Source organism: Poecilia reticulata, chromosome 14, assembly GCF_904066995.2.
Source record: "Poecilia reticulata chromosome 14, P_reticulata-male-v2, whole genome shotgun sequence".
NCBI lineage: Eukaryota > Metazoa > Chordata > Actinopteri > Cyprinodontiformes > Poeciliidae > Poecilia > Poecilia reticulata.
In genome coordinates, this window is record NC_088843.1 from 28,681,579 (window position 1) to 28,694,104 (window position 12,526).

General features: G+C 43.8%; 1 protein-coding gene across 1 annotated transcript in view; it reads right to left on the bottom strand.

The window, feature by feature from the left end:
* psmg1 (proteasome (prosome, macropain) assembly chaperone 1) overlaps positions 1-12,526 on the bottom strand; it is a 46,417-nt gene that overhangs the window by 12,732 nt on the left and 21,159 nt on the right. The window lies entirely within an intron of this gene.

The window sequence follows — 12,526 nt, forward strand, 5'->3', positions numbered from 1 at the left end:
CCTTCATTGTTGACCGCACCCTCATAAGAGATTTTTGGGACTCTCAGCCCTCGTCCTCTGATCGGCCGCCAGGTGGCGTCCGTTGAGGGGGGGGTACTGTCAGGATCCGTGTTTCCCCAGTTATGTTTTTTGTTTGTTAGTCTTTTGTTTGTCTTCCATCCTGGTTGGAACCGGCATTACGCCTGGTGTCCACCAGAAGGCACCACCTCTCCACCCCTGAGAAGCCGCCTGGGTCAACCCGTATACACACCTGCAGCTTGTTGAGGAGGCGTTGACGGTGGATATAAGCAGCGGCTCCACTTCATCTCACCGCCTGAGTGTTTGCTCGCATTGGTAACACTACGTTCCAGAACTAGGCCCTCTGAGTATTCTTTGGATCTAACCCCTGTTGTTTCCTCGTCAGATTCTTCCGCCGCCTCCTCGTTGCTCTGGTTCGTTCCATCGTTGCTGGCTTCTGAGTGAGTGTGCCTTTCCCTCCGTGGATCATCTCCCTCTGTGTCCTCCCTCGACGCTACCGGTATTACCGGCCTAGACGCCACCCCTCGTGAGATCCTCCCGTCTGTGTCCTCCCTCGACGAAGCCGGTGTTACCGGCTGTCGCCAACCCCGAGTGTGTGTGCGTACTGCTCCCTGTTGTCGATCCGTCTCCGGTGGATTCCCCTTCGGGACGCCACGGGTCAGGAGACCCGCGCCCGAACCCTCCCGGAGAGCAACCTCCGACAGACCTAGCTCCAGGCTGTCACTTCAGGTGAAGTCACCTGACCGTTCCAGGATTACTCACCGTTCCCGGAGAACATCCTCCGACAGACCTAGCTCCAGGCTGTCACCTCAGGTGAAGTCACCTGACCGTTCCAGGATTACTTACCGTTCTCACTCCACTCCATCTTCTTCATCCTCCTTCCAAGTAAGCCCTCCTCAGTCGTCATCATTCAATTCATCACAGCGCTCTGTCTAACCCTGTGCTCCCCTGTTGACAGTCAGACGACCCGGTCCGCAGTTCCAGAACTCACCTCCTTACCTTTCAATAAAATCATTGTAACCTTACTGCCTGTCTGGTTGTGTTCTCGCATGTGGGTTCGTAAACTACCCCCCAACATGACAGACTGAAAGGACTCTTATTTAATATTGAGGGATTTTTGCCTGTAAGTCAAACCTTTTCGGCACAGACATTTTACATTTTGTTTTGAGTTGAAATGTACTAAAGTCTTATTTAAGTTTGAGTGTTTAGCTTGTTAATTGTATTTTTAGAAGCAATTGTTGCACTATTCAAAGACACTTTTTATTAAACTGTGGCAATAGCAACGCTATAGTAAATTTCTATCATAACTATAAGTTTCAGGCTCAGGATTTTTTTTTACTTTAAGCCCTGTGTTATGGAACCGGCGAGAACTAAATCCGCTCCAGAGCGCTATGCCACTGTCAGTTCCAACAGTTTCTAAGCGAGATTCATGCGGAATATGGAGATGTTGTCTATCACAATGACGTGAGATGGCTCAGTCGGGGTTCTGCATTGTCACGCTTCTATTTTCTTAGGCAAGAAATTGGTGAGTTTTTGGCTGAAAAAGGACAACCTATGCAAGAACTAAGTGACCCTATGTGACTGGCTGATTTGGGGTTTTCTAGTTGATATTACAAAGCACCTTAATGTCCTGAACACCAGTCTCCAGGGACCAGACGCAGTCATAAGCCAACTATATTCGCACATCAAAGCCTTTGGAACCAAGCTGCAACTGTTTGAAAGACACCTGTCGCCGACCCAACCCAATACTGCACACTTTTCAGCGCTGCAAGAAATCATGACCAGATTCCCACAGAGCAATGTCGGTACGCATCAGATATTTCATCTCTGGCTGAAGAGTTTAAACAACGCTTTTGGGATTTTGCAGCTATCGAGAAGAAGATCGTTCTTTTTTCATCACCTTTCTCCGTGGACACAGATGATGTTCCAGACCTTTTGCAGCTGGAGCTCATTGAGCTGCAGTGTGACGCAGAGAGCCGCGGTCGGCACCAGCAGCTTTCTCTCCAACTTTAACCGACAGCTGGATAAGAACAGGTTTCGAGAGATTCAAGCATTTGGTAAGAAAATGCTAAGCTTGTTTGGGTAGACGTATTTGTGTGAGTCGACATTCTCGGTAATGAACTTAAATAAGAGCCGTGTGAGGACACGGCTAACGGACTCTCACTTACGAGACATCTTGTGCATCAATACCACTGTCTTTGAGATGACCTGGCCTATGTGCTGCAGTCCAGATCTCAGTATCACCCATCACATTAATGCAGACAAGTCATTTGTCATTTACAATAAGTCTCTGAATAAATTATTTTTTAAGATCAAAATCAGTCATAAATTCAGACAAGTTTTCAGTTTTCACTCCAGAATAATAAACTTTTTAAAATGTAATCAACATTTATAGTTACTAATGTAAAATGAGCCCTGCACTTGTTGATATGACTATTACTTGCTCATTTCTGTTATTTAAAGATTCTGTAAATATTGAACTGCCATGGTGAGATATTTTTTTATGTTTCAAATGTAATTTGCACTCAAGAGTACAATTACTTCTGTTTAACCATTAGAAAAAAGTTAGTGTTAAAAAAGTGAAGTGATTATTCAATTGCATATGATATGCATGTTTCAAATGAACCAAAAGACATTCTTAAGATCGCTGAAATTAAAATAAAAAAGCAAATGTGAAACACAGAATGGCTTGCTGAAATTTGTTTAAATATATTGCTGTTCTATGTAAAGAATGTCCGCCAAGGTCGGCCCCCCTACATTTTTAACACACCAAATCTGGCCCCTTTGCAAAAAGTTTGGACACCCCTGGCCTAGAGCGATACACTGTGAGCCAATCAATACGACGCAAAGCAATTTAAATACTTGTTCTGCCATTTTACTAACAACAAATATAGATTAAGACGTTAAAATAATGAGCCTACGGTTCTAAGTATTAACTATACTAATTGGACACTGAATGTTGAAACTGTCTCATACACATATTGATAACAGTGATCAATTATGAAATGAATTACCAAGAGTTATAATTACACATAACACAAGGCCCTGCATGAGATTTACTTTGGAACCATTTTAAAGGTTGTTATAATACAGCCCCCCATGGGCTCCCAACTTATCATGGTGGTGGGGTTTGAGTGTCCCAATGATCCTAGGAGCTATGCTGTTAGGAGCTTCACGTCTTTGATAGGGTCACCAAAGGCAGACAGCTTCTAGTTGAGGAACAGATAAAGTGCAGCCCAAAGGACTCTCTATGATGAATACAACCATTGGAAACAGTGTTCCCTCGCCCGGACACGGATCACTGGGGCCCCACCCTGGAGCCAGGCCTGGAGGTGGGGCATGTTTGCGAGTGCCTGGTGGCAAGGCTTCAACCCATGGAGCCCGGCTGGGCACAGCCCAAAGTTGAGACATGGGTTCCCCTTCCCATGGGCTCACCAACTGCGGGAGGGGCCAAAGGGGTCAGGTGCAGTGGGGGAAATGTGGTAGCTGAGGGCAGGAACCTTGATGATCTGATCCTCCGTTAGAGAAGCTGGCTCTTAGGACGTGGAATGTTACCTCTCTTGAGAGGTTTATGGCTAAAATAGTCAGTCTCGCCTCAATGCATAGCTCGGGTTCTGGAATCAGTCTTCACGAAAGCAGTTGGATACTCCTCTACTCTTAGGATGCCCCTGGTGAGAGGCATCTTGGGCCCCATCTTGGTCCCTGTTCATTGGGATTCACCCCCGTGAACTAGAGGGTTGCCTCCCTTTGCATACGAGTGGGGGACCAGGTTCTGACTGTTTGTGATTACCCATCCTTTTTGGAGTCCCCCTCGCTATTGTACAACAAGGAAGTATTACCCCCTTGTTCTAGTGGACCATGCAATGCTCATGTGGACAATGACAGTGAGACCTGGAGGGGTGTGGTTGAGAGAAATGGACTCCCTGATCTGAACCCGAGTGGTGTTCTGTTGTTAGACTTCTGTGCTCGACTTCTGTGCTCGTCATGGATTGTCCATAACGAACACCATGCTTAGGCATAAGGTGTCCATATGTTTTGTTTTCTTTTTTTTTCTTTTTTTATCTGTTTATCAGGAGGCTTGTTTGTGCCCCTCAATAATATTTAGCAAAATTAATGAGTCTGGCTCCCCTTGTCCTAATAATGACTGAGGATTCTCAGTTCCTCTGCCTCCATGTTGTTAAGACACGGGGCCCATGGTGAGGAGGAAGGGGGCAGATCTGCGCCCTGTCACCACAACACATCTCAAATCCCTGGTACCACCTGCTCTCTGTTCGCTCTCTGCTTCTCCTTAACATTACTACCAGGCGGGTTAAACCCGCTGCTGACGGGATTTGGGCTGGAGGTGAGCAGATGTGAATAGAAGTTACCTCAGAACCTCAACTGTTAAAGGAAGATTTGGCCCACAGCATTTGGAGCTCACAAAACATCACATAAATATCTGTGAAAATATTGTACCAATTATTTGGACCGCAGCATATATTGCCAAACATGCCAGTTAAAAAGATCAAAATATCCCAAAAGCATCGGTGAACTGGCATAGGGGCTACCAGGGGATTCCAGGCAGATTAAAACAAAGATGTGCTCAGCGGCTCACTCTTCATGCAGGACCGGTCCAAGGTTGTGGTGTTAATGTTATGCATGGTTAAAAACTACAAATGGCCACCTGTGATGACATCATAAAAGAGCGCCAGGCTCAGGTAGTCCAGGTGACGCTGATTGCTTTGTTAATGCCCATGCTGGAAGTTTGGTGATCCTAAATAAACTAATCACAATGATACAGTTTGTCTCAGCGCTCTCTTTGTAATAATACGACATGGTGTCAGGAGTGAGGCTGCAACTTTATTCGGCAACCGGAGACATGGCTGAGGACGACGTACAGAGAGATGGTTCTGCTGGTCCATCTGCAACGTTCAGTATCCAGCCGCCAGAGTCTTTCGACTTCACAAAGCCGCAGGAGTGGGCCAAGTGGATAAGACGATTCGAACGGTTTCGTCTGGCAAATAACTTGAAGTCTAGTTCTGAGGAGAACCAACTTAACACGCTCATTTATTGCATGGGAGACAAAGCAGATGATGTTCTGCGGGGATTAGCGTTACCAGATGCTCACAGAAACATGTATCAAGGAGTTTGTGATGGTTTTCAAGCTTTCTTTGTTGTCAAGAAAAATGTCATTTATGAGCAAGCCAGGTTCAACATGCGCAAACAAGAGGAGCATGAAACTGCAGATGTCTTTGTTACTTCACTGTATGCGCTAGCAGAACATTGCAGTTATGGAGCGCTACATGATGAACTGATTTGTGACAGACTGGTGGTGGGACTGTAGGATAAAAGGTTATCTGAACGTATGCAGCTCGACCCAGATTTGACACTGAAAAAGGCTATTAATTCAGCAAGACAAAGTGAAGAGGTGGAACGGAGCAATCCTGTCTGCGCAGTGATATCAGATCAGAGACCAAAAATGGAAAATCTGTCAACAGGGTGAACAAAAGCAGTGTTAAGCATGCTAAGACTAAATATCAACCCAAGTTGCACACTACTACAAATAATAAAAGGGAGATTTCTCAGTTTTATAAGTGTGGCAGCTCTCCATCCCATCCCATCCCAAACGTGTCTGTTCTGAGATGTTCATGAAAAAAAGGAGAAAATGAGATACAGGAAAGTGTGTATATTATGAAACACCTGCAAACTGCACTTTTGGGTAGACCAGCCAGTCAGAAGCTGGAGCTTGTAGCTAGATTAAATGAGATAACTGTTGAAACATTAAAAACTAGTTATCCAAAGCTATGCAGTGGTCTTGGAGAGGTGAGACAGCCTTATTCCATCAGACTGGAACCGGGAGCTGAACCATTTTCATTAAAGACGCTGAGACGCTTTACCAAGGTCGAGAAAGAGTCACATGCTGTTAAACAAATAGCCCATAGTAAAGAGTTACATTTTTGATTCTGTTACACACTAAGGCTCATTCCTCAGAGAAACAGAAACTTATCAGAGAAACAGAGACATGATGTGATTTCAGGGAGTGTCTTCAGTCCATATAATCAGCTAACCTCCTTCTTCTCCTCAGACGCCGCACAGACTTTTTTAGAAACTCTTCTCAAATGTAATGGTAAAAGCGTCTCCTTTCAGCTCTGAAAGTGAATAAAATAAGTAAAGTTTGGATGCTTTTCTTGGCCGATTTTATGCTCCATGCGTCAATACAAATTATGATTCATCGATCAGGATTTTCATTCTCAACAGTTGGTAGCAGAGGATGGTTTGTGTTGACACATGAGCAGAGATTGGTCTGGCCGTTCAGGCGCAGACTTTCCAGAACAGTACTATGGTGTAGGGCCCACATGAAAGGTAAGGACATATACACCATTGTACTGTTTCTCAGGTCTGTATAAATTTCAGTCATCAGCCGTTGTCTGTACTGTTCACCATGTTGTCTGCTTGTCACTGAGTTGTCCTAAGTTGTCAAGTATTATCCATTGTCAGGTGTGGTTCGTACTGCTTTTGATTGGTCTGTCTAACTGCTTTCAAGTTCATAGGAGTAAAGTTAAAGCTAAAATATAAACGTTAAGTTGTTAAGAGTCAAAGTTAAGTTAAGAGTTAAAAGCTAAATGTTATGTTGTTAAGAGTCAGTTAAGTTGTTAAGAGTTAAAATATAAACGTTAAGAGTCAAAGTTAAGTTAAGAGTTAAAATATAAACATTAAGTTGTTAAGAGTCAAAGTTAAAAGGTTGATAGGCTTGCAGCAGGAGTTAGCCGCCCCAACCTTCTGCCGGACGCGGGGAAGGCTAGGTTTTGTCGGTTTTACCCTCGGGGAGTACTGCCCTCGGAAAAGAACTGCATAGCCAATATGAGACTTGCCCAAGAAACACAAAGCGTTGAGAACGGTCCACCATAGGATAAATAATTAAATAAAGGTTGATAAAATTTTCTTGAAAGTAAAATGTTCGTTTTTGTGGTGCTTCTGTTATTTTGAAGGGATATATAAATGTAACCATAGCGACCAGAGTCAGAGCGTTTGGGCAGTGGTCGAGAGGAGATGAGTTGAGCTTGTCAGTCTTAAGACTGGTTTAGACGGAAAGATTTAAGAATTGTCGGCCGATTATCCAAACCTCTGTGACCACAGAGCTGATAAAAGAACAACAGGTTCGATTGGTTCGTGTGTCCAAGGCAGGAGCAACACGAACCGATTCCAGTCACGAACATCCCGATTCCAGAGGATAATCCAGTAAAACCCCCAACATAGGATACGGGAATTTAGAATAACCAAACACGGATGACGATGTAGAAGCAATAGTGAAAGTTTGTGGAGTAATTTTAAGAGATAAAAGACGTAACAAAAAGAAAAGGCAGTGGATAAAAGACGACGGGAGCAGCCGCTCTATTTGCTGCACTATGATTTGGAGGTGAATGTTTTTTCATAGTTAACATTTTTAACTGAATAAACAATAATGACCTTTAGATTTAATAATAAACATTTCCACATATCATCTCCGATATCCACCGGACTCTCAGTTGCGCGATATGTCAGCTGTTTAGGATTCCCCTCTGTTCTTACGTCACCGCGCTTTTTGATTGGCTACCTGTCACATTCAGCAGGTTGTATTCTCGTTCCCAGTCAGGGAAAACCTCACAGGCTGCAATAAAAGGGCCAAGACAACCCAAATAGGGCATATTATTCAGTATTTAGTGGGAACACCAACATGCAGAAGCCTTATCTGACCGTGCCCCACCCCCTCCCCCTCAACCCCTTGGGCCGCAACAAAATTTTCAAGTCTTGACCGGTCCGCGATAATAAAAAGGTTGGGGACCACTGATTTAGCACAAGCTAGTAGAAGACACGAAGGATCAGCACTTTTACTGTTAGTTACCGTTCGGAAACTACCGTAATCAGTTCTGTTAAATCTAATCTTGGCAACTTTTTCTTTTTCAACCCTAATAAATGTGATATTTAATTGACCTGTTATAACTCCAATTTTGGGTGTCAGCCCCCCTCTGCTGCTGCTGCATCGTTGTGGAAAACCTGGAGTGGCAGAGATATCTGCGGCTTATATGTGTATGTTTACTGGTTAAAAAAACAAAACTTAGGGGTTGTGGCTTATAGTCCGGTGCGGCTCATAGTTGGGAAAATACGGACTATAATCCTTCCTGGATTTTTTCTGTGAAGAACCCAGACAGGGTTGTTTGGTTATTATTTATTTCATTAATAGTGTTATTATTTATTTCCTGACTTGTTCTGTGAAGAACCCAGAGAATGTTATTTGATTGTGCTTTCTGAAAACAATACATTTTTACATTTAGGCACTCCTGCAATCGTCACTTTTTCTGTAACAAACTGACTCCAGCCCCCCACCCGTGAAGGTAAGTTATGTGGCCCTCACAGGAAAAAGTTTGGGGATCCCTTTTCCATAGAGTAATAAGTGAAGTAATAAGTGTTAAAAAGAGGACAAAAATAGGAGTTGAAAAGGGTGGATCCATTTCTGTGTAAAGCTGTGTGTGTGTGTCTGTCAGCTGTGTGTGTAAGCTTCTGCCGCTGAGCAGACGTTATGTGTTGAAGTGTACTCTTTTCTGTTTATTGCAATGTGTTTTAAAACCATGGTCAACATTGGGAAATTATAATCTGTGGGAGGTTTTTGATTTTGTCTGGTTTTGTCTGCTGTGTTTGATTTCCTCACCGCCGTGCCAGCAAAACTGCAAAAAAAAAGAGAAAAAGAAAAGAGAGGTGATTTTTTTAGCCTAAATTTTGAGCCTAAACAGATGGAGGGTGAACTTGAAAAGGAGAAATTTGACCGACCAAAAGTGGGGCATTGGCCCACGCATTACGCTCAGTGAGCAAATAGAAGCATTAATAACTTATTTGGCAAAGCATGACGAATATCAAAATAAGGGAGAAAGAGAAAAACAAAAAAGGGGAATAGAATACATGGTGCAGAAGAAAGGAGGCGACCTGTTAAACAGACAGCCTCCAGGTAAATACCTCAGCTGTTTTGAAAAGTATCAGGATAATGGTAATATTTTCATTAATGGAATAAATAATATTTGATTACAGTTTTCTTTTTGACCTAAATTATTAAGGAAATTTAACTGGTTGTCTCAAAGCGTGGCAATATCACAGGGATGCTTTTGTGTAAAATTGGACAATATTGAATTGATTAGTTCACATATGCATTTGAATAACCAATTTATGAAAAGTGTACGAAGCTGGAAATACTAAATTTTGCTTGCATTTTAATAATTTCTTAGAGTTTAATTTTTGAGAGGAGTTGATTCCACAACCAGTTAATTCTGAAACATCTGAGGGTGCATCATCTTAACGCATTTCTATTTTAATCTTTTCTTTGGAGCTCAGGGACTGAGGCAGTGGACGTTATCTGAGCCGCTCCAGTGACCCTGAGCCTGGCTGGAACAACAAAAGAAACAAAATCTTCATCACAAGCTACAGAAAAGACATTTAATTTATAATTATGTGAGCAAAAGGTGGCATACACTTCTATTTTCTGAATTTACTTTGTGTTTTACTCTAGTAGTCCTGTGGTCTGATGGGGACCGTGGGGGCCGGGTTTTGCGGGCTCAGGGCCGTGCGAGGAGGTGAGGAGAAAGGTCTCTGGCTTCGGCTTCAGGCCTCTGCTGTTCTTAGCCGCGTTTACTTGGACATTTGCACTTTCTACACATATGAATTGTACCATCTTCTGCTGGACTGCTGTTTGAGAGCAAAGACCTAGTGGACGATTCTTACAGCTTCTACAGAGGTCAGTGAAGTTGGATTGATTTTTCCTGTTGTCACGTGAGGACGGATTACAGCTTACAGGATCTGATCTCTGAGGAAACACCAGGCTAAAGGACGAGACCCAGCCGTCGTTTCTGAGGGTCTCCTATGGCAGAAAAGACCACCGGATTTTGCCTGACGTGAGACGAAGGTTTGAAAACAATGACTCATCTGCTGTATCTCTCTGTCTCCCCCTCGCTCTGTCAAGGAGGGCCACAAACTTTGTCCAGATTTTTCTGCACAGCGGGACTGAATGCTGCCCTGGACAGCTTCTGATGGGGCAAATGGAACATCACATGTGAAGTCGGGCTGAGACTCAGAGGCGGTACTGCTTGTCTGTTGCCATGGTTGGTCCTGGGCTCTTCACCTCTGGTCATGTGGTTTGGGCCCCAGGGCCCCTGGGATTTCCCTCAGTCTACAGGTTGGAGACAAAATGGCTGCCAACAAAACTTGGCAGTTTTTAATGGTTTTTCTTGAATTTTTGAATTGTGTGATGCCCCTTTTTCTCACCTTAGTTTATTTACAGCACATTCATGATCTACTGCCTTTGCACTCTGACCTCTGCTATCTGACCCCCAGGATAAGTTTAACGGTATAAGTGCTAACTGAAGATACAGCAAAATATACAACTTTCATTACACCTTTTAGCCGATATTATTTTAAACGGCTACCCTTTGGTATAGCTTCTGCCCCTGAGCATTTCCAAAACAGAATGGTAACAGAGGTTACAGAGGGACTAGGTGGTGTAGTTTGCCACATGGACGATGTGTTAGTGTGGGGGAGAACACAGGAGGAGCACGATGCTCGTCTGCATACCGTTCTTGGAAAGATTCAAGAAGCTGGTATTACACTGAACATTGATAAATGTGATCTTTCAAAGCAGAGTGTAAAATTTTTGGACCACATTATCTCCATTAATGGAGTTAGTCCTGATTCAAATAAAACAGAAGCTGTGAGAAAGATGAAAGAACCAAGAAAGGAGAGTGAACTAAAAAGCTTCCTTGTTATGGTTAACCAGCTGGGGAAGTTTATTCCACAGTTAGAGCCAGACAAGCCTTTGCGGGATCTCTTGTCAAAGAAAAACTGTTGGATATGCGGAGTTGATCAGGCCAGAGCATTTAAAGCAGTGATCCCCAACCCCGGTCCACGGCCCGGTACGGGTTCGTGGACCAATTGGCACCGGGCCGCGTAAGAAATAATTAAATATTTCCGTTTTATGTATTATTTGAGTCTGGAGGATCTTTTATTTCGAAAATCCTTTAACCGGATTCTCTCGGTTACTTGCGCGCCAACATTGAGCCCACAAGCAGCAAAATGAGTAAGAAACGAATCAGATGTCTTTGGAAAGTTTCTTTGCAAAGGGGAAAAGGCCCAGAGAAGAGACAGGAGAATGGATTTATCCTGGACCGGTAGGTGAGTCCCACATTACAAGCCGCTCTGCGTAACTTGCGGCGACCGGCTGCTAATGAGGCAATGAAGCTTCAAGCTGCTTTGCCACGTAGAGACCAAGCAGGCTGTGGATATAAGCAACACTTCGGGTGTCATTGTCTCTCATCACTCCCAGATGGGACCGTCTCGTTGCAGAGAAACAAGCTCAGGGCTCCCGTTAGTCATTATCGTGAGTTAAAATTTTCACGAAAGTAAAATGTTTGTTTTTGTGGCACATCTGTATCTTATTTTGAAGCGATATGTACACGTTACCATAGCGACCAGAGTCAGAGCGTTTGGGCAGTGGTCGAGAGGAGAGGAGTAGAGCTTGTGAGTCTGAAGTCTAGTTTAGACGGCAAGATTTAAGAATTGTCGGCCGATTATCCAAACCTCTGTGACCACAGAGCTGATAAAAGTCCAACAGGTTCGATCGGTTTGTGTTTCCAGCCACACGGCAGGAACCGAGTCCAGTCACGAACATCCCGACTCCAGAGGATAATCCAGTAAAACCCCCAAAATAGCATACGGAAATTTAGAATAACCAAACACGGATGATGATGTAGTAGCAGTAGTGATAGTTTGTGTACTCGTTTTAAGAGATAAAAGACGTAACAAAAAGAAAAGGCGGTGGATAAAAGACGAAGGGAGCAGCCGCTTTATGTGCACATATCATCTCCGATATCCACCGGACTCATAGTTGAGCGATATGTCATCTGTTTGTGATTCCCCTCTGTTCTTACGTCACCCTGCTTTCTGATTGGCTACCTGTCACATTTAACAGGTTTTATTCTCGTTCCCAGTCAGGGAAAACCCCACAGGCTGCAATAAAAAGGCCAAGAAAAACCAAATTGGGCATATTGAGGCTTTACCGGGAACACCAGCATGCCCCCCCCAATCTTCCCCCCAACCTCCGGGCCGCAGCAAAATTTCCAAGTCTTGACCGGTCCGCGGCAATAAAAAGGTTGGGGACCACTGATTTAAAGAACTGAAAGAAATGCTTTCATCTCCGCCGGTGTTAGCCATGTACGATACTAACTGGGAATGTAAAGTATCAGCAGATGCGTCAGCTTATGGTCTGGGGAGTGTGCTGCTTCAAAAATGGGGTTAGGAATGAAGACCTGTTGCATATGTGTCACGATCTGTAATGCAGAGTGAGCAGAGATACGCACAAGTGGAAAAAGAAGCTTTGAGTCTTACCTGGGCTTGTGAAAGGTTCAGTAATTATCTCATTGGCAAACATTTCCAAATGGAGACTGATCATAAACCACTTCTGAGTCTGTTGAGTTCCCAGATGTTAGATGCCCTTCCACCACGTATTCAGCGC